At 39.3% G+C, this 23,410-nt stretch overlaps 2 non-coding genes across 2 annotated transcripts; both read right to left on the bottom strand.

Moving 5' to 3' along the window:
• Positions 1-15,211: 15,211 nt before the first annotated feature.
• TRNAV-CAC (transfer RNA valine (anticodon CAC)) lies at positions 15,212-15,284 on the bottom strand. The gene has a single exon. It is a non-coding gene; the product is annotated as a tRNA-Val (tRNA).
• Positions 15,285-22,503: 7,219 nt separating this feature from the next.
• On the bottom strand, positions 22,504-22,622 carry LOC147070143 (5S ribosomal RNA). The gene has a single exon (XR_015071086.1). It is a non-coding gene; the product is annotated as a 5S ribosomal RNA (ribosomal RNA).
• Positions 22,623-23,410: the final 788 nt, after the last annotated feature.

Genomic DNA, 23,410 nt, shown 5'->3' with positions numbered 1-23,410 from the left:
CGCAATCAAGCTTGAATCCAGCAAAGCCATACTGGAAGATCGTGCCTCCTACATAAACGCGGTTGCCGCTGCCACTGGTGACGCAGTCAGTGAAGGAACCAAGTATTCTTGGAGCGACGTCACTCGAAAAGGCGCCAAGCCGGTCAGACAGACTTCTCCGGAATGGCCAATTGTGCCACCAACAACCGCCGCAAGGCCCGGCGTGTTCTTTTTTCCTACACAAGAAGGAATGGAGTCTCCGGCCACTAAAGAAGTCGTCAAGAAAGCCATCGTGCCCGCGGAACTAAAAGTCCAAATAACGGGCTTGAGAATGGTACGTGGAGGTGGGGTAATCATTCACCCCAGAACCGAGGAAGAGGCCAAACGACTGGCCGCCGCTCCTGGTCTAAAGGAGGCCGGTCTCCGGGCTGAAATCGCAGGAAAAAGGCTCCCGCGGATAATTGTATTCAACGTGCCGGTCAAGACGACGGAGGACGACCTTAAGGAAGCCATTAAAGCCAACACTCAAAAGGTCACGGGTCTCCCCTCGGAGGCATACCGCCATGTTAAACTGAGCCACAGGGCAGGCCCCAGAATCGGAAAATGTCACATGGTGATATCAGTCCCGGCAAAGGTGAGGGAAGCGCTAATCAATGACGGGCGCATATATATGGGATGGGAATCCTTCCCAACCAAAGACTTTTGTGGCGTCGTCAAGTGCACAAGGTGTCACTTATACGGCCACATGGCAAAGAATTGTTCGGCGAGAAGCGCCACATGCGGCCATTGCACCGAGGAAGGACACGATAGGGCTGAATGCCCTAATATTAAGGCCCCCGGAAAGTGCCCGGCCTGCGCCAGGCACTAGAAGCCGCATCAACATGCAGCGATCGACCCTGATTGCCCAGCGCGCAAGTACGCAATGGCACAGGAGCGGAACCGAACGGATTATTCGATTCAATGATTCGGTTCGGTCAGTTAAATGCGGGCAAAGGGAAGGCTATAACGGCGGAGCTGATCAAGACGGTTCGGGAAATGGACATCGATTTGGTCCTGGTGCAGGAGCCTTACTCCTACGGCCCCAACCTGGGTTTCAGTGGGGGTCGGGTAATGCACCACGGCCTGGGGTCCATGGCCTGCATCTTCGTTGCGAATCCTACCCTAGTGGTGCTACACCTTGCCCACTTGTCGAGCGAACTCTTTGCCGTAGCGGAGGTCTCCGACCGATCGGGGAACTCCATTGTGGTGGTCTCTTCTTACTTTAAATTCAGCGTAAACATCCTGAAATGCGTCGAGCAGCTCGATAAAATTCTGGTTGCATGCCGCGGCAAACAGATTATAGTGGGAGCGGACGTCAACGTTCAATCATGGCTGTGGGCCCCCCGGGGGCCGCGGTCTGGCCGGGACAATCCGGCGCCCCTCGAGGAACTCGTGGCAACTCACGACCTGACGGTGCTGAATAACTCTAATGGTCCAGCCACATTCTCTACCAACAATGGGGAATCTCACATTGATGTCACTTTGATATCCAATGGTTCTGCCGGACGCGTCGTGAACTGGACTGTCCATTTGGAAGCGTCAGCAAGCGACCACCGTCTGATCACGTTCGCCTACAGGACCGAGAGGGGCCACGCGTCTCTCGCTCCACTTGTGAGCGAGTCACTGCCGAGGCGTTTCAGGACCAAGGGAACCGACTGGGTACGTTTTGACCGCGAGTTTGCTGAGGGTCTGGACAGGATGGCCTCGCGCCCTCCGCCAAAGGACATGCACGCTGCGGCTGAGGACCTCACGAATCTCATTATTGAAAAAGCGGAGGGCACTATCGGAAGGACGACCCCGAGACCGCCGAACCTCGCACCCTGGTGGAAGCCGAGACTGACAAGACTGAGAGACACGATGAGGAGGGCCAGAAGGGCCTTACAAGCAGCGCGAAGATCGCTGGAGGGGCCGCTGCACGCGGACCATCCGCTTGCGGTCACCTACAGGACCACTAGACTCAAGTTCAAAAAGGCAATCAGTAAGGCTAAGAAGGTGCACTGGAGAGAGTTCGTCACTGAAATGGGTGGCAATGATCCGTGGGGCCCCCCCTTCCGCGTGATGAAGCTTGGCCTACGGCCCGGAAAAGTCATGTCGGCGGTACGGCGCCCCGACGGATCGTTCACCAATAGCTCTGAAGAGTCCGCCACAGTCCTGTTGGATGCTCTTATCCCGCAGGACAACGAGTCGCTCGACATTGACAACGACCGATTTCAGCAGCTTCGCGTCTATGCGCTGCTCCCCTTAAACACTCCGCGATCCGCAGCCACTACCATGTCCGAGCTAGGGATCCTGTTTGCCAGCCTCCCGATTGGCAAAGCCCCGGGGCTTGACTGCATAGATAACGCGCTAGCGAGAAGGGCGTGGTCTCTTGCCTCAAACGAGATCACGCAACTCTACAAAGAATGCATGAGTAGTGGCATATTCCCCGACTGCTGGAAAAAGGGTCATCTCACGGTGATCCCCAAAGCCGGCAGTCGCCCTCCTTGTGACCCGAAAGCGTATAGACCGATTACGCTCCTTCCCGTCTTCGGGAAGATATTGGAAAGATTGATAAACAGCAGGATTGAGTCCCACCTGTCGGAAAACTGTCCAATCTCGCAAAGACAATTTGGGTTTAGACCCGGAAAGTCCACCGAGGATGCGATTCGCTTTGTGATCGATTCTGTGGAGAGCTCTGGCAAGGACCTCGTTGCCGGGATTTTTCTCGACATAGCGGGCGCGTTTGATACTGCGTGGTGGCCCTTGGTTCTGGCAAAGCTTAGGCTGAAACAGATTCCCGGGGACCTCTTTGCCTTAGTTCAAAGCTACTTCAGCAATAGGGAGATAACCTACGACTCCGGCCCCAGCCTGATTCACAGGAGGACCACCATGGGGTGTCCTCAGGGCTCCGTCCTGGGACCCCTTCTGTGGAACATTCTGTTTGACGACGTTCTGTCCCTGCCACTGCCTCCGGGCTGCACGCTCGTTGCGTACGCCGACGACTTGCTCCTGCTTGTTGGGGCGACCAGCCGACCGGCACTTGAGCGTGCAGCCACGGACGCCTTGGGCAGAATCCTTAATTGGGGGTTGCTGAACAAGCTGACCTTTGCCCCGAGCAAAACGGAAGCTGTCCTCCTCAGGGGTAGTTCTCGGGTCAACATAACTCGACGGCCGCCCACGGTTCATTTTGGCCAGACCTCAGTGCGTTTCTCCGAAAGGGTTACGTATCTGGGAGTAATTCTTGATGACAAGCTGTCTTTCGTTCACCACGCCAAGACGGCCGTCTCTAAGGCCAATTCGGCCTATCAGAGAATGGCCCGAATGGCGGGCAGCAATTGGGGACTTAAGCCTAGAGCCCTTAAGGTTGCATACGGCGCAATTTTCATGGGAATTGCCGGTTACGCCTCCAGCATTTGGCATTCTCGAGTAAACTCCTTAACTCTCGTGAGACGCGCACTATTAAGCGGGCAGCGACTTGCGCTGATCTCGCTTACCAAAGCCTACCGCACAACTTCTACTGACGCGCTTGCCGTACTCGCGGGGGTGCTACCCCTCGATCTGCACGTCCAAGTCAGAGGATCGATCACCCTCCTCTTGAGGGGGATCAGCACAATACTCGCCGGTGTCCATCTGACACCACCGCAGAGATCCGAGGACGTTCCTTACAGGAAGACTGTAAGTGACATTGTGTACAAGACCGCATTTGCGGCATGGCAGGCGAGGTGGACCGCCTCCCCCAAGGGGCGGCACACTTACCGTTTTTTTCCAGACGTATTCTGCAGGCACCAAACTAGAAGACTCCAACCTTCGCACTGGATTAGCCAGTTCCTCACCGGCCATGGCAACTTCGCCGCCAGACTCCACGAGTTTGGCTTGATAGTAGATGGGCCGGGTTGTACCTGCGGGCATGACCACCAAGATGTTGAACACATCCTCTGGGATTGCCCGCTTATGGAATTCGAACGAGCGGAGCTGTTTGCCAGGGTCCGTCCTCACACGGGCCCAATTGGTCATGGAGATCTGGTAGCAACCGAGGCCAACTTTGCGGCATTTGAGAAATTTGCAGCGTCGTATGGGGAGCGGGATAGTCCCGACTCTTCTGTAGACTCATCCATTTCAATTCGTGACACTCAGTATGCGGGTACACAAAGCGCTTAACGTCAGCGGACAGCAGAGCCAGTCCAAAAACAAACATTTTCTTTCTTAACTTTCTTCTTTCAGCACTACGGTGCATGGTTGCAGCATCAGTCCCGTGCGGCTCCGTCTCGGGACGGAATGAGCACTTAAAATCACTTCTTTCAGACTCGTTTAAAGCGTCATAGAAAGCGGCCGTGCATATCCACGGTTGTGCATATATGACGGGTGGTGGTGGGCACTTTAACGTATGTTCTATTAGTAACAATAATAATATATTCATTGACATGTTTTCTTTTTAAAGTAAATGGGTAACGTTTTTAGTCATCTTTACACGATTTTAGAATTAATTGACCCGTCGCCATCACGCAGCAAAGTGACGTGTTCCTGGGTCAACATTCTCTCACTGAATGGCAGCGAGTCCAAAATTTCGTCGCGCGTACAGTTGAAAATTATTTGGCGTTTCACTGATGCGTCACCTTAAGTTAACTTTAACGTTATAGCTGTATATTCTTGTCGAGGTAAACCATTATTTTTTTAGTTGGTTTATAATAAAATCTATTTTTTAAGTTATGTTATTACGCACAATAATTGCTAATAATTATTGATTTTGAATAGGCACACATTATATTAAAATTCGGAATTTATCTTTTATGTTGCCTGTATTATTTTACTGGTGGTTACAGACTATATATTATCAAGATACACATATATATACTAGGTACTTATATTTAGAACTGCAATGTTGCAATATTATAACTTAATAAATTTAATTAGTTTTATATCACTTGCAGATGGACTACGTCTAGTTAGACTTATTATTCAGTGGCGTGTGTTCTCTAATCGCATAAGATAGCTGATAGCTTTATTTTTTGCCGATATAATGTTATTATAACGTCCCGAGCACCTAGAAGACCATACTCTTCTTGAAGGTGGCGAATTAAGAAAGCAATGCGAATAAAACGACTTTTGAGAGTAGATTTCGTGGAATCGAAAAATGTTTCGACTGCGGCGCTAATAATCTATGACGTCATGATATAGTATTTGAGGCTACTATTTGCAAACACGTCTTGTTTCAATATTGTTGAAAAATTATCCTTGAATGACACTTTGTAAAGAAAAATACATTTTAGAGGAATTTTTAAACAGCAGCATCAAACCCGGCTTTATTACGTCATTCAAAATATCAAAAAAATGCGAAACTTTCAAATGTGGTTTATTCCACAATCATTTGATTTCAAAGACGGCTAGTTTCCCATTAGCCAATAGTAACTCAGCTTTTGGGTCATATGACTAATATAGTGGTATGCCATTCGGTTGAATACTTGCATAGGAGAATAATTAAAATGTTATTGTTAAATTTCAGAAACGGCTCAATCCAATATTCACTTCCAAATCCGGCTTGATACAAACATTAATTGTAAATAGATTCTTTATCAATTTTTAAATAAATAAATTTCGCTTTGTTTTCTATTTTCAATATATACCTACTACACTACAAATGAATCAAAAAATCATACAAATTAGTCTTTTATTAGTCTGTGAAACAGTTTACTGCATTGTGCCGCAAATTATCTTTTTGGGAACGAGCCATGTTTGCAAATAGTAGCCTCAAGCTTATCTAAGATTAAAAACAATATGGGGCGACACTTTGCCTGATATGTTACTCAGTAAATATTTGAGAAACTTCGTGGAGTAACTACAGTTATTCTTCTTCTTTCTTTCGACCATGTCCGATCCTAATAGGATCATATGGGCCTCCACAGGGTGGAGGTTTGTATTAACAGATTTTATTTTTTACGAGAAATGGATGTCAGCCACTTGCTCAACCTATTAGGTCCATACTCTGACTCATACACAAATTTAAAACAATATGTGTACTTGCCAGACCCAGGATTCGAACCTGGGACCCTCGACTCCATAGGCCGGAATTAAAGCCACGCGGCCATCGTGGTTACATATAAGTATAAAATATAAAAAGAAGCGGGCTTACCCACACTACTATTTTTTTATATTTTTTGGGCGCCATTAGAAAATATTTAGACACGAAGGGCGCCAAGAAACGAAAAAATCGGTGTGTGTACTTATGTATGCGCGTTAGAAGTTATACTTATTTGGCGTAGCAAAACAAAAACAAAACTTATGATAAACTAGATTCATCGACTAGCTCTTAATTATCTTGTTAAATTACACACTCAAGAAAAGGGACCGCTTATTGGAACGCCATTGATTTATTTCTATACACTTTAACTTTTATTACTAAATTATTATATAATTATTTATCGTTATTTTTATTTTTAACGTAATAATTATTGTCACTGTGACGTTTAATAGTTTGTTTACGTAAGGAATTGCAAATAGCTGACAATAATAAATTCGCTGCTTAGCAACGGAACAATTCTAAACTATATACTGTATAACCGTCACGATTGCAGTATCATTCTGTGGCGTAATGGTTGTGCGTTCGGCTGATAACCGAAAAATCGTTGGTTCGAATCCAATCGAGTGTGTTTTCTTGTGTGAAAAAATAAATTATATGTTACATGTCACACGCCAAAAATACACTCTGATCTGATTTTCTAAACGCGCCTCTTTAGGCAACTTTTAACTTAAAAATTTTGATAACCACTGATATATTCTATAATACCGATTCTGTAAGCTGTAAGTAGGTACTTGTACCCAGTCGTACATTTGAAAAGGAGGGCTTACACAAGATAGGGCAAGAGTGGCAACACAATAACATAGATCAAGCCCGAACCACATTCTCAAAGGAAAGTCTCAAAAGAACTGTCAAGCCAATAAACTTACTTATAATATATGTGCGCCATTTTTCAAGCCTAGGGTCTTCCGCGCAATCATCTTCTTACCTCACACTACTTTACTGCCCTTCCTTTATTTTATTATGGTCCATGACCTGTGACGTCACGGGAGACAAAAAGTATTCACTTTCACGTTTTACGTGATTGAGTATAAAAAGGTTGTGCTATATGACATAATTTCAATTGCAAAAGTGGATGTTTCAACTAAATTTGATGTATGCATGAGTTATGTATGTAGTAATGTATGAGTGGGTAGTTACTTTAATATCAAAATGTCTATCAATCCAAAAACGGAAAAATAATGGTGACATCTTAAAGGTCCAGGGATCATTAGGATCTAAGCCTGAATAATCAGCAAACTTTGTAAGAGTAATATAGAGATGTGTGTCAGTTTTGCCTAAAATGAATTAAGTACAAACATTTTACCTCCTAAATCATCATAATATCTGTCAAGCCTAATTCATTTTTTTTGAGTATATTTATAACATAAACCCGAAATTCTTAAAATAATAAACCCGTAAATATATTACAAATTTTGAATTGCATTTTACCGAAAGTGTTCTATTTGGACATTAGATAATCCAGGTAAGTACAGTTAATATGTCATTATAATTCCCTGTTTTTCATTGTCTTATAAAATTACATGTTATGATAATATAAAATATATAAACAGGTAATAACCACAAAAGAATATTATTGCAAATGACGTTGTGTTAAAATTGAAAATATTTTTTTTTTTAATATATTTCTTTTTACCATGCCCGATCCTAAGAAGATCAGGACTCGAAATGAACCGGAGCGCACCGGAGCGCCCTTCCTGTTCGTGAAATCGGTAAAATAATAATTCGACCGTATGAGCTAGATAGGCCATATTATAGAAAATTTAACACACTTATTTTTATAAAATACACATAAAATTTTATAACTATGTCTTCTAACTATGATAACTATGTATTGTTCTTCAGAAAACTGTCGAGCGCTCCGTTTCGTAAACTTTTCCATTTAGAGCGCTGAAGAAGATCATAAATACATACATGGACCTCCACTAAGTTTAATAGTAAAGCTTGTATTAATATATTTTTTTACGAAAAATGGATGTTATCCTCTTGCTCAAACTATTTGGTCCATATGCTGGGTCCAAACACACATTGGTGATTTTTTTGACCCATGATTCAAACCCGAGACCCACGACGAGGTGACCGGACATAGAGTGGCGGAAGGATTTGCTGGTAGTTTTCAAGTCTGTCCACGCAAGTAGGTAGTATTCCGAATCTGGATGTTGCCTCAACGTCAAGAAAACCGTCGTGTGGCCTTTTATATTGTATTTTTATTCCTTTTACTACTTGTCTTTTTCTTTCTTCTTTATAATAATGTTTCATGTCATGTTGTGACCGTCTTAAACTTATAATTTGTTATGTCCACAATATGTTAAAAAAATAAATAATTTGGAAAATAAATTGAAAATTTGACATTATAAGCCTACACATTATTCGCTCGGCCATCGTGGTCGTACAACACATTTTTAATCTTAAAATATATTTTATCAACTTTCCATTGGAGTTTGCAATTGACTTGTAATTTTAGAGATATAGGTATTACGATATTTATTTTATATTATTATCTCTAATAATACTGTTTTATGGTATTTATATAGTTTATGTTATCATGAAAATATCGTCGCCGTAGATGTCAAGGGAGTCAAGCCACAAATTTGGCGAAAGTGAGTATAGTACACAAAAGCATTTTAAAATCATCAAAGATGCAATGGTCAATGGATTTAAGCCACAAAACTCTTTTGACTACATTTTTTGTACATTTCAATATTCAGTGGTCAAGAGATATATTTAACACACATAACTTCTAAGATACTATTATGTTGATTTTTAGTAAGGAGAAGTTAACCAATTTCAATCGTTGAATGGCACTCTACCTTTGTGAATTTGAGAGCAATAATTATAGATATTCTAAAAAAACCCATGTTGTAGTGTCTAAGTAAATTATAAAAAAAATATTTTTATCTCTACAAAACAATAATGCAAAAAAGTATCTATCATAATTAAAAAATATATTCCGTTGTTTAGCACAGAGTGGGAGTTTTTTGGAATCTCTTGGGGCGACTGAATCCTTTGGGATGTTTATTTGTATCTTTGCTATTTGTAATTCTTCATCGGCCCACTAAGTTAGGCTTATCATTAAGGTAAAAATTCCTAGAAAATAATTTAAATATTATCAACAATAACACGATTTTTGATTTTCTTCAGTAACTTCGAAATTTCTTAGCTCTCCTTCTTCGTATTACAAAGCTCTTTTTTACCTCCATCACATAGCAATCATAGCATCGACAATAATATTTATGTATTATACCTATATTACGTTTAGACGGAAGCATGTATGATGAAATTGCTCGAAGAACAAAGCTGGGATGGAGTGCTTTCGGACATCTGAATAGTATCTTCAAGAGTGACTTACCATTATGTCTTAAGCGTAGGGTGTTCAACCAATGTGTGCTACCCGTGCTCACGTATGGCTGCGAGACGTGGACCCTCAACACGAGAGATGTCCAAAGGCTAAGAGTCACACAGCGAGGCATGGAGAGGTGCATGTTGGGCATCACGCGAAAGGACCGTAAGAGAAACGAATGGGTTAGGAAGCAGACAAGAGTACGCGATGTAATAGACGTTACCAAACAGCTGAAATGGAGATGGGCGGGGCACATTGCTCGCCGAAAGGACGGCCGCTGGACAAATGCCGTCATCCAGTGGTACCCAAGGGGCACGAAACGGACACAGGGTCGCCCTAAAAGCCTCTGGATTGACGAACTGGTAAAGTTTCAGACACAGGACCGAGAGAGTTGGAAGAAGCTTGGGGAGGCCTTCATCCAGCAGTGGATTGACCCCGGCTGATGATGATGATGATATATTACGTTTATTAATTGCTTATTAATAAACGCCTACTCATATTTTGATAAAGCCTAATTTAATTTGTACAAAATACCAGGAATACATTAAAGCTCTTTAAAATATGTATGTATTATCTGTAAGGAATGAAGGAGCGAAGTATGTAAGCCGCCAAGATGTATACATTTTAGCCTGCCAGAGTCCTCTCATACTTTTATTCATTTATTCTTTCGTAATAAACGTATAAATATAGATAAATGTAGGTGATGGAAAAATAAACTCTCCCTGAATTTCAATAAGGGTGAATATCTCAACTGCGTTAATTTATTTGTGTTGTGAATGTGTATATACCTAAACGTTGTTCTTCTACCCAGCGCGTCTGTAGCCTAACTCCAGATGTTTATTGTATGAATATTAATCAGTGACGATTAATGCCGTAGAGACCGGACGCACTGAATGATTTGGAGGCCCCCGTTATACATAAATAACAATTTCACAAAATCTACCATAAAAAAATGTTGATACTTCTTTAATATTCTCAATTTCTGACATAATTTGCTCTCTCTGGCTACTCTCATAGAACGATGTCTATAGGACATCAGGGCTCGAAATGGACCGGAACGAACCGGAGCGCCGTTCCGGTTCATATACACTCGGTCTTATCGAAAAAATAATTTGCCTCTCTAGTAGATAGGCCATATAACAAAAAATCTAACACAATTACTTTTTATAAAATATACGTAACATTTGATAACTATGATGCAGGGTTTGTGGCATACATTAATGGCGGTGAGATAGCGGCTCGTAAGTACCGCCTTGCCAGCTATTGTATGGTAATGCAGGCCGAACTCTATGCCATCCATTGCGCTCTGGAGTGGGCAGGCTCAGATCCAATCCAACGTAAGATCACCGAAAACCATAGTATTTATTCGGACTCCAAAAGCTCAATCCAAGCAATTGGAGATCCCTTGTCTACTAATCCGATTGTCTTTTCTATTCACAGCGAGTCCGCAATACTGAGACGGCGCCACCCCGAGGTGCACTTCAAGTGGATAAGAGGACACACCGGGATAGAAGGAAATGAAAGAGCTAACAAATTGGCTCAGCATGGTGCCTCTGAACCCAAGACCGCGATAGCTTATGACAAATTTCCTCTGAGCTACGCGAAAATTACAATTTCAGATATGGTGAAAAACGAATGGAACTCACGATACATAAACTCATCGACAGGGGAGTTGACCCGAAAGTTTTTACCTTCAATTTTAGCAGCACGAGACGTCAGGGTGCATAAGGGGCTGTGTTTTGAGATGACTCAGATTCTTACAGGTCACGGAGTCATGCGAGCATACCTGCACCGGTTTAAAATAACATCTGATGGAAAGTGTCCATGCGACGACGGAAGCGACCAGGACGTCCTACATTTACTCCTAGATTGTCAAATCTTTAGCAAGGAGCGGCACAACCTGAACTTTTTATTACAGATGGCAGATGCGGACATTCGAGACCTTCCGAGGACCATGGCAAACGAGGCCGGAAGAGATGCACTTTTTAATTTCTGTATTGATGTAATAAAAAGAATAAAAATAATAAATGGTGACATGTAAAGACGATTCATGCCTTTCAGATCCAGTGACTGCAATCATATAAGATAGGATAAGTATATGCTTAAAATATCAGTCCTATGCGACATTTCTTTTACCACGGGGGAAAAAAAAAAAAAAAAAAAAAAAAAACTCGACTACAAATTGCAGTCCTCAGTTCCCAATGAATACGACAAAATATTCATCAGAATCACCTCCGCCTTGCGCTACTAAGAATTTTCCAGGGTTTTTGCAAGGCGGTTTCATAGGCCCTGGCCGAATTTAAATTAGCAATACCCGATGCGGGTAGAAGAACAGTTTTCAACAAGGCATATTCTCTCAGCCGGCACAATTTTCATTTGACTAGCATCAAGTAGAGTAGTTTGCGTGCCAAAGTCCTTTAGAAACCTCGATAGTAAATGCGAGGTATCCATGAAGGCATCTAGAAAAAAAAAAAAAAAAAAAATATCTTAAGAAACTTTCGAGCGCTCCGGTTCGTAAACTTTTCCATTTCAAGCGCTGGAGGACATCCACTGGTTACATAATCGTTAAGCGTTTTGTGAAATCTAGTTTTATATTATTCTTCTTTCTTCTTCTTTGGTCACGTCCGCCCCTTAACTAGAACATGACATGGACACCTTAAGACGCCTCCAAGAATCCCTGTGGCTATCCAGTCTTCTTGCATAGTTCCAGGTCATACCAGCATCCCTTAGTTCCACCATGTATACTCCATAGTATTTCGCGGCCTTCCAGAACGCCGTAATCCGGTTGGCTTGAAGAACAGACAAACCAGGTTGAGGTTCTCTCCTGGTATCCGCAACACGTGGCCGAGCCAGTTTCAACGTCGCCTCTTCACTCTCAAAAAATAAAATCATCAATGTGGGAGCACTACGTACTCTAACTTTTACAGAATTTTCTATAATTTAATAAATTTATATCTGGCCTAAACTGCTTAGAAGTCCATTTTCTGACGAACGATTGCGTCATTAGCTTCAAATGAAATCGCCGTTGGTATTAAATACATAGTGTATGTAGGTAGGTACTCAAAAGTTAATACTACCTATATATAATTATATTGTAATAAAGGCGATTTCTACAGTTTTTTTGACAAATGTAGGGCTCGAAATGGACCGGAGCGCACCGGAGCGCCGTTCCTGTTCCTGAAACCGGTAAAATCCTGAAACCGGTAAAATTATCGCTCCGTCTCGTGGAAAAAATAATTTGACCGTCTGAACTAGATAGGCCATATAATAGAAAATCTAACATACTTATTTTTATGAAATACACAAAAATATTGATAACTATGTCATCTAAATATGCTAACTATGTATTGTTCTTCAGAAAACTGTCGTGCGCTCCGGTTCGTAACCATTTCGAGCGCTGGACAAATGTATTGTTATATCCCCGCACTTTTAAACCTTTCTTCTTATCAAGTATTAATAACCAGCATAATGAATGCCTGAAGTGCGTTTGATAAAAAATTGCTTTATCGCACCATTATTCTTATCAATCTAAATGCCACGCACCTTTATCGCTCATTGTTTCAAACTCCTTTCTATTGGATATTATTTTATATGTATCCACTTTTCTTATCAAACTAAATGTCTGAGAATGGCATACATAATATTAATAGGTCATGTTTGTTTTATAAAGAAGCAAAATATTCAATTCAGTTGTAACGTAACCTTAAAAAATGACGCATCAACAACATTCAATGAATTATCAAATCAGATTGTTAACAAATTATATGTTTAAATATAACAATATAACCTTTCCTGGAAGTTCACATATTGTATGGAATGGTGTATCCTGTACATATTCTGCAATAAATTACAAACATACTTTCTAAAACATTCTAAATTAAATGGTAAATGACCATTTTCGAAACTACTCTCGCAGCGGAGCACAGACTTGTAATATAAGCCCGACTATCAAACAAAATAATGCAGTCAATTTGCATCAAACCCGTAGTTTTTGCATGCGACGCAATTACTTTCACATTAATCCACGTTGTTCGGGCGCCATTTTACGAGTTGCAGTTAAACGCGAGCTGTGTTATCTTCGAAACAACAATAAATTCGTTTAAATACTTTGTAAAGAAAAACAGAACATTAGCGATAATATCAGAGGGAAACGTACCCAAACTGGAAGTTGTTAAACAAAAGAAAATCATAACAAAAAAAACATCTTCGGGAAATATTACATCCGGTGTTTTTTGTGTGTTTTTTTTCTGTCGTATTTAATTGTCATCTGTCCTTTTGTTTATTTTTTTCTGTAGGTCTGGTCTCCTATTACCAGTGTGGTAATAAATTCGCTGGCGAGCATCCTGAAGGTTTTATTGTAACTATCCAAAAATGTTGAAGAATAATCATGCTCCGCGTAGATAGAGCTTTTATATTGTATCATGGAAATGATACTGAAAATGCCATTGATTTACTTACTATAATATAAGATAGCCATGGTCCCCACATCCTGCAGCGGCCCCCCAGGCAAGGATCATTAACGGGCCCACATACCTATCGGCAGTGATGACGCGTTTATATTATCACTCATCTGTTCGATGAGTGTCCCCCCCCCCCTGAGTACTGGCCCCCAAGTTAGAGCCCTATCAACCCCCCCTTATGGGGGCCATGAAGCACAATGATGCATTCACATTTTCTGATAGTTCATAAAGCATTCGAAGCCATTCATTGGTCGCCGTATTGGTATTAATTAATGATGCAGCTAGTTAGGTATCGCCTGCAGTGACGTCCCTAGATAAAATGCCGCCCCTAGGCAGCACCATAAAGCCGCCTTATTTTTTATACACTATTTTTATCATTCTTTCATGAATCCAATATCTAAGAAATATGTAGTATGGATACATTACTAATAAAATATCAGTCTAATTATTCGCAAATCTGCACGTGTCGTTTCTGATCACCAAGTACGTCGAAGAAAAACGGAAGTAAACTATATATCGCGAACCCGATAAAACCAGTGAGCTGATTTTTTTAATGTAAAGATATTTTCGTTATTACTAAGTTTAGGTAGGTAGCTATTTCTATATATTCCAAATAATTCTCCTCGATTTGTCGCCCTTCAAGTAACCTGATGTCACTGATCGCCTGATTAGTATGGGGTAGTTTTCAGCCAACGAGATTTTATAATATCGGGTTTGTCCAAACTGAAGGTGGCCAATGTACGTTTTTCGTTTATAATAATAGATGTCACCATGAGGCAGTGAAAAATTAAAACCTTATTGGAAAAATCAAAATAAATTATGAAACTATTATACAAGTAATTTCGTGATGTTAGCAAATGTATTAGGTACACACAAGGGCTCAAAATAGAAAGATCTTCAATTTCGTACAATTCAACTTGCAAGTTGATTAACTTTGTTGAAATGTGCACTTAACAATTTCAAATGTCATTCAACACACTGTTGAACGCGGTATAACTTACACAACTAATTTAAATTTTGTAAAAAAAAACTGCTAGTAGTTTACTTTAGCATTTTAGGTTACTGTTAATTGAAAAAAAAATGTTTTTTAGATATCAGATATGATTATTCATTCCTAGTAATAGGTATCTAGCATCGCGAATATTTATTCATTTACAATTGAAATAATTTAAAACTTGTCATGGAATAAACAGTTTTTTTCAGCAATATTTTTTTACCATTTTTCTGATTTCTTTTAATTGAATATTATTGAAACTTATTTACGGAGCAAATGCACTTTATAATAATTAAAATTTAATTATGTATGTACAAAAGAATTATAAAAATTTAGTAAAAAAATACTGTTTCCGCCCGGGATCGAACCGGGGACCTTGTGCGTGTGAAGCACACGTGATAACCGCTACACTACGGAAACGATGATGACGCGTGCGAAAGATAGTTAATATTACTTGTAAGAGATGCGCCAAAATCTTTTTTAATCTAGATTCTGAAAAATACTTACCTACATTATTATATTTTTACATTATAAATTACTTGTGAAAATCACAATGCGTAGAAATATTATTTTTATATTATATGATAAGCATTTCAAATGATACCTAGGTACCTACCGATATTACAATAATAATGTGTTTCGTTTCACTCATTTATTTTTAGGTAGGTACCTACTAACTTTGTATTAATTAACAGAATCAAGGTTGACACTGATACAAACAAAGCCAGCTGTCTCGCTAGGTCTTGCAGACAACTTGTACATAACATAGGTAATATTTTTCTATATCAGCGATGGTGCACCTTTTTATATTTACGTGCCAAAAAAAAATGTGTAATAATGGCTGGCGTTATTATTTGTACTTATTTCCTTTTTTAAATGAACTATGAGGAAGCCGCATGATATAGACGTATTAGATACCTACTTACTTGATTTGTATTTCGTCACTCATATCAGGAGTGAGATAAAGAGAAGATCGTAATCCCGCATTTTAAACTGAGGCGTAGTTCCCCTCACCGTCACGAGGTAGGCCCTTTACACAGTAGGAGAATACTTTGACAATGAGTGCCCAAAAAAGACCAAACCTTATCGGTTTCACGACAAATGAGCAATTTAATATTTTCTTTGCGATCGAGAATAACAATTATTAGTGATGTAGGTATAATAAAATTGTCCTTAATATAATACCTTTGTTCAAGTTGAAGAATGACAATGGAAGAGTGTCTTAGATCATTGCCAGTTTTAATACTGGATAGTAGATCACAGCCTGCTTGAAGTTGGACATGCCTGATCTGAATGCATTAAAAGTAGAAGAGATGACCACTCAATTTCGCCACCAACCACCAACATTTTCGGTGAAAATTTAATTGAAAATCTTCTGCTTCATCACCACCATACGTGTAAAGGATTTACTCTCTCAAAATATTTGAATTTCATTTAAATGGATTTTCGTGCATTAATTACATTACACAAATGTAATTTTTAATCACCCGAAAATATTTACCTGTTCAAACCATTTAAATGATTTTCTATAACAGTAAAAAAAAATGTTTGCTGCTCAGAACAATATAATAATCTACACCAGGGCGTCATGAAAGAATCATCCTTATTTACTAGGGGCGACGTGAAATGAAACAGTTTGACAACCACTACATTAGGGAATAGAACTAAGCGGGCAGCCCTGCATTAAAAATTTACGCCGGTATAACGGCCATGATGGATAGTTCAGTACATATTCCCTCGATGGACTTGTACATAGGAGAAACTTGTATAATACGTAATTTTAAAACAATATACTGAGTGCACATTCCTATGCTATATCGAAATGTCAACGTGTTGGTCGAAGTGTCGATTTTCATTTTAAAATACATTGGGAGCAGTGACGTCCGGTCCATAGATGCTGTAAAGATGCATACACCCGCTGTCGTATTCGTTAAATTACTATATAATCATTATTGCACATTTGTGTGGTAAATTTGTAACTATGATTCTTCTAAAGGTTGTATAGTTTTGTTGGTGCCAATTATCAAACCGTAAATCCCATCTCATATTTCTTCCCTACCTTCTACACTCATTGTTGTCTTCCAGGCACTTTAATACGACACCAATACAACATCCATGCTAGAAGGTTTATCGCATGCGGAAGAAGAGCAACTGTTGGAATTAGCTTCAGACGGATTCTTAAAAACTAAATATAAGGAGTGTACTTAAACATCATTCTGGTTGCAAATGAAACATGTGTATCCAGTTTTAACAGAGAAAGTCCTGAAATACAACTTGCCTTTTCCAACTTCATATCTATGGAAAGGTGTTTTTTTTAGCATTTGTAGACATCAAGTAAAAAAAGGAACAGGCTTTTGGATGTGGAACCCAATGACATTATTAATGGACAACGCACTCAATACAGTAGCTAGCAAGTAAATTCGCGCATAGCGATGTACGCACATGTATAGGTAGACGTCACGCAATTTCTATTATGCGATATCACGCATCGGGAATTTATAGCAATATCACCTTTATTGCAATGGCATTAGAACAGTGTTTCTAGTGTCAATGTTCATTTGAGCGAACCCGTTCGAACCGAACCATTCGGCAGACCCGACAAAAAGCATCGGGAATTTATAGCAATATCACTTTTATCGCCATGGCGTTAGAACAGATTATGCCATTCGGCAGACCCGACAAAAAAGTGAGTGTCATATTTTTCTCCAGATGCTTCATCTATATTAATGTCATTGGTGGAACCGCATCTCAGATTAAAATTAACAACCAGGGAACCAAATTATGGTGTTCTGTCTCAACATAAACAATTTCATCCTTCTCATTGGTGATAATGAAAGTTATTTATAATATAATTTTTATTTATATTTTATAATGAATGATATTTTTCGTTTTATTTATTTTTTTAAAAAGCAAAAAAGAAATATATTTTGCCTGTTATTAAAGTAGGTATATGGAATTTTTTTTTTGACAAGGGGTACTCAGTGTTACAAAAATTATTGAAGGGGTACCTACACAGATGTCGAAAGTTTGGGAAACACTGCTATAGGTTACGGTTACATGTTGCGACATATTTTTTTCAATCTCTATCCCAATCCCTAAGATGATATCTTTCGTGACGTGACGTTAACATGAGATGATTAGACATGCGATAACTTTCGGCGTCCGCGGCCATCGCTTGAGTGATCGTCATCACCATCATCATAGCCGGTCATATTTTATTATCCCCTCGGCCATAGAATTTAACGTCGCTTTGATGCTAAAATTGTTATTATTTGCCAGGGCAATCCATCATGCCTTGATGTTTTTACCCGCTCCGAATGTAACTGCAGTTATCGGTAACCATTTGCTGGTCAGCAGATCTATTATATCGTGTGGAAATTAATCGCACTTTGCATTAACGGTTGTTTACACGGGCTTAGTAGAGTACACGTTTAATAACTTTTTTTGCACTTTTTACTACACTGATATGCCCCTTTGCCTATTTCCTCGCATAAAATCAGATCAATACTTACCTATTTATAAAAATCATTTTCATCCTAGAGCCGGAGTGCAAAGTTATGAAGTAGCAACTCTACTAATCATCTGTACCTACTTTTAATAAGCCTAGTTGAGATTATGAAAGTATTTTAGTCGAGTGGAAAGTAACATAGAAGCTAAACGTCAGCGACGTCCCTAGGTAAAATGCCGCCCTTAAGCAAATTTAGAATACCCCCCTCCCCTTTCACTTTTAGTCTGAATTTTTACGCAAAATTGTTAGGTGTATACTTGCCTATGTTATTATGATTTTAAGGTTTATGGCAAATGTAACAAAAATCTTGAAAAAATAACTTACACACAATCTACTGAAGATTAGAGCATTTTTATGAAACCTACTCCCAAACAGCAGGGGTTTTTGCTACGTGGAGGTCTGAGGCGCTGACAAGTATGTCGGTACTTAATTGCGAAGCGACCGCAACGTGCGCTTTATGGAAAACCGCCGCTGCGTACGCGAAAACATTGCGTTTATGAAATACGTTTAGAGGGAGTTTTAACGAATTTATATTATTTTCAATACTTACGTCTGTTTCATAATATGCATTAAAGTTTAAACGCGCATTCAATATTTGAAGACAGTCGGCGTGCTTTGTGTCCGCGAACGCTACTTCAAAACTTTGGTCCATGGTGACTGGTTTTCACACTTCTATCTTTATTAATAATATGTTCTGTGTCGATACACATACTGGAACAAAACTATTCTATTGAACGAACGGCATTCAAAATAACTAGTATGAAACTGAAGAAGTTACTAATATTATATTGCCCACGAAGGACGAATGGTAGTATATATCGGCTCATGAAGTCGTCGGTTTCAGGATCGAATTTCTTCTCTGAAATAAATCAATGTGTGCTGTTCAGAGCTCGGGGTTAATTTATAAGCTCACATCCATATGTTGTACATCTCTTCAGTCAATATCCACATCGGATTTTGGAGCAAATAAATAAAAAATATTAGTATAAAAGTCTGTTTACTAGCAGCCAGGCGGGAATAGCGGCAATTTTCATGAATACAAGAATGATAACCTAACCTAACAAATAATCCGTATATCGGCTATTTTTTAAAGTTGTTTGCACCTGGCTTCCACTAAGCAGACAAGAACCAAAATATTATACATACTTACTAACTAATATTTTAAATATTATACTTTTACGCCAATGTATATATTAATACACTATTATCGCGGTGCAAAATCCACCGGTTTCCCACACCTGGCACAAGTTTTCATGAAAAGCGGTGCAAGAAAGACGACGCTATGGACGCCGCAGTGGACAAAAAGAGATAACGATAGCAAAATAGCCCGTTGCTTACTAAACTTAACTCACTGCAGGCATTTACTTTGTATTGTGCAGTAAACAACTTTGTGTGTAATTAGCTGCTATAAATAAATACTTAGGTACGTAAACTAATTTAGTTTATAGTCATTTCAAACTAGCACTAATTTAATGAACGCGTAAAAACGTTCAGTCTTTGAGTAGGCGTAATGGATTTCAGACTATTTACATCATCATCATCATCATCATCATCAGCAGCAGCAGCATGAATCTATCCACTGCTGGATGAAGGCCTCTTCAAGCTGCTTCCACTTCTCTCGGTCCTGTGCATTGCGTTGCCACGTACTTCCGCAGAACTTTATCATTTCATCGATCCAGTGGCCTCTAGGTCTACCTTGCGGACGTTCTGTACTTCTTGGATACCACTGGATGACTAGATTTATCCAACGATTGTCTCTTCTTTGAGCTATGTGTCCAGCCCATCTCGATTTAAAGCTTTTCATAAACTATATTACATCGCAAACCCTTGTCTGCTTCCTTATCCACTCATTCCTCTTTTTGTCCTTTCGCGTTATGCCCAGCATGCACCTCTCCATACCACGTTGTGCTACTCTAAGTTTCTGGATCTCTCTTTTACTTAGTGTCCATGTTTCTCACGCATATGTGATCACGGGAAGCACACACTGGTTGAACACTCTGCGCTTTAGGCACAGTGGAAGGTTTGAAGACATTATTCAGGCGGCCAAAAGCACAATTTACATATTATATACTAATATATCTACAAATAGAATTATTTTATTGGTATTTTCTAAAGCTTTTGAGACCGTATAGAATCAGATATATGACAAATCACATTAAAAATATTGCTAATAAATAGTTATATTAATAAGACAAGTATGAGGCCCTTCATACATTAATTACCCTTTATTACATTACCGCAAAACGCAGGAAGTCGCAAGTTCAATGTTCAATTCAACAGCTCTATTCCAACTAGTTAACTCCATAACACGTTTTTATTATTTTCTTAATGAGAAATAACTCCGAAATGTTAAGGTCATCATGGAACAAATTATGTAAGTATACAATGCGGTTATCGAAACTGCTAGTAACACTGTCATACGAAAATTTTCAGATTTTAAGTCAATTTTCACTCGTGTGAAATCCCGAAACATTTCATATTTTGTCACTTTGAGGTTAGGTTAACCTAAAACAACAACTTGAACTTGAATTATATAAACGTAATATCGCGGTAAGTATTTATTGTTATATTATAATATCGCGTTTATATTACCTATAGTCCTATAATGACACTTTACTTAGAATGTAGAATTTAGGCGCGAAAATTGTCCTTACATACACACACTGTCACGTGGCCACGCCACAGCGCATGCGTGTTAGGACGATTAGGTATATAAATAATCACAGCGATTCAATGCAAGTCGCTTTACCCATGCGCTGGTCTTTTTAACATATTGTATCGTATTACATTGTATATTATAAAGGTGCATTGCATTTGTTGAAAATTTTCATACATTCAATGACATTTGGCAGTTTGTAGGCGTGTAATACGACAACTTTAACTTGAAGTGCACGGTGCGGCAGTGGCACTAGAGTCGAGATGTGAATATTATTTTTCAAATCGCCGCACCTCATAATAAAACTAATTGTTGTTCTCTATCTTTATCTTTATCTAGTTCTTATATCCTCTATCGCTCTAGCTATTGGACATCATGTTATCAGGTGAGGTAAACGCACGGTAATCGATGAGTGAAGGTGGCCAGACATCCCATATATTATAGGTACGTCCCATATATCCCATATATCCCTAATATGACCCATTTTTATTATTATCCCAATGCCCCGATAAAGTAAGTATGTCAGGACAATAAAATGCCCCCTAATATTGTATAACAAACTATTTTTTTTCCGACCATGTCCGATCCTAATAGGATCATGTGGGCCTCCACATAGTAGAGGTTTGTATTAACAGATTTTGTTTTTTACGAGAAATGGATGTCAGCCACTTGCTCAACCTAATAGGTCCATACCCTGACACACACAATTTGAAAAACAATATATATGTACTTGCCAGACCCAGGATTCGAACCTGAGACCCACGGCATGATAGTCCAACGCTTAAGCCACGCGGCCATCGTGCGTGTTCAGACTATATTGATGACATAAATATGATTACATTATTTCAAAATGTGTATACCTATTATTTATAGGTATACACATTTCGAAATATACTCGTATGTTGCAAATACCTACCTACCAATAAATTTGAAGACATGATAATAATATTCTATTTCCCAGGTTCGAATCCTAGTTCTGGCAAAAATAATAAGTGCCTACGTATTACATTGTTTTTTAATTTGTGTTTGGAGTCAAAATATAGATCTAATAGGTTGAGCATCCATTTCTCGTAAAAAGAAAAATCTACTAATACAAATCTCCACTCTGTGGTCTTATTAGGATAGGACATGGTCTTAGATTATAGAAAAAGACATGGTCAAAAAATGTAGGTACTTAATTTAATTGCATTGTTGCCTATACACAGCACATTTTTCCGTGTGTGCACAGTATAAAAGGCGCCATGAAACGAAAAAGTTTGAAATCATTACTTACCATATTAGTATCAATGCTTGCAGAGTTATTAACCAAATAATAATATGTATATAGTTAACGATCGTTGCAACGCTCCGACAGACCGAAGGTACTTTTTATATGGTACAATATTTTGTATTTATCTTGTATTGTAAAAAAAATCAACCATTCCATGCAATACGGCGCTCTACGGTTATTCCGGAAAATGCAGCAAAAAATTTGAAGCCAACGGCACGCGGTGTTCCCAAGCGGTCACCCATCCAAGTACTATCCGCGCCCAATGTTGCTTAACTTCGGTGATCGGACGAGAACCGGTGCTTTCAACATGGTATGGTCGTTGGCGAACATAGCTATTTTATTTAATATTATATAAGGGACCAAAAATACATTGTTTTCATTAACGACGTTCTAATATTGACACCTCGTATCTGACACCAATATTTTTGACAGGGAGGAATTTAGTAAGTACACAAATAATATAGTTTATTTTTTAAGGTAGATACTAACTGTATTTTTGTTTTTATTTAATTTGATTACCTACCTACATATAACATTTGAATTCCCCCTATCTAACATATTGAATGTCAGATACGAGGTGTCAATGTTAGAGCATCGTTACTTTCTTTTTATGATATTTATCAGGGAACACAAAAATAATATGCGGTGCGGTAGCATTTCAAAGTTTGTATGAAAAATTACAAATTCTTGAATTCTTTTTTTGCCTTTATGTACTTTCAATGTTTGCTCTCCATTTCTACTGAATAATTATTAACTTTACTGACAATTCTTAGCGGCTCATCTCTCGCTCTGACACGACAGAATACCATGAAATCCACTATCCTGGGATATATAAATAAATGCTCACGACTTCCTACTCGTCCACTCCATTAAATCGGGACTTGACATTACTGTATGTAGCAGCGTAGGTACCATGTGAAATTTAAAAAATCTGGATTAAGGAACAAAAAGCGGGACAACCTAGAAAAACGCACAGTTCAATGTTTATAATGTTTATTTCTATAAGTAATATCAATCATAAATGACACAACAAAAACTACAAAACTCTTTAACTATCAAAATTGGAAATAATATTAAACAATATTTTTTCCCGACACTCGCGTATTAATTGT

Source organism: Rhyacophila brunnea, unplaced genomic scaffold (assembly GCF_057557595.1).
Source record: "Rhyacophila brunnea isolate RB1 unplaced genomic scaffold, BYU_Rbru_1.0 scaffold_22, whole genome shotgun sequence".
Lineage (NCBI taxonomy): Eukaryota > Metazoa > Arthropoda > Insecta > Trichoptera > Rhyacophilidae > Rhyacophila > Rhyacophila brunnea.
This window is presented reverse-complemented; position numbering and strand designations above follow the sequence as displayed.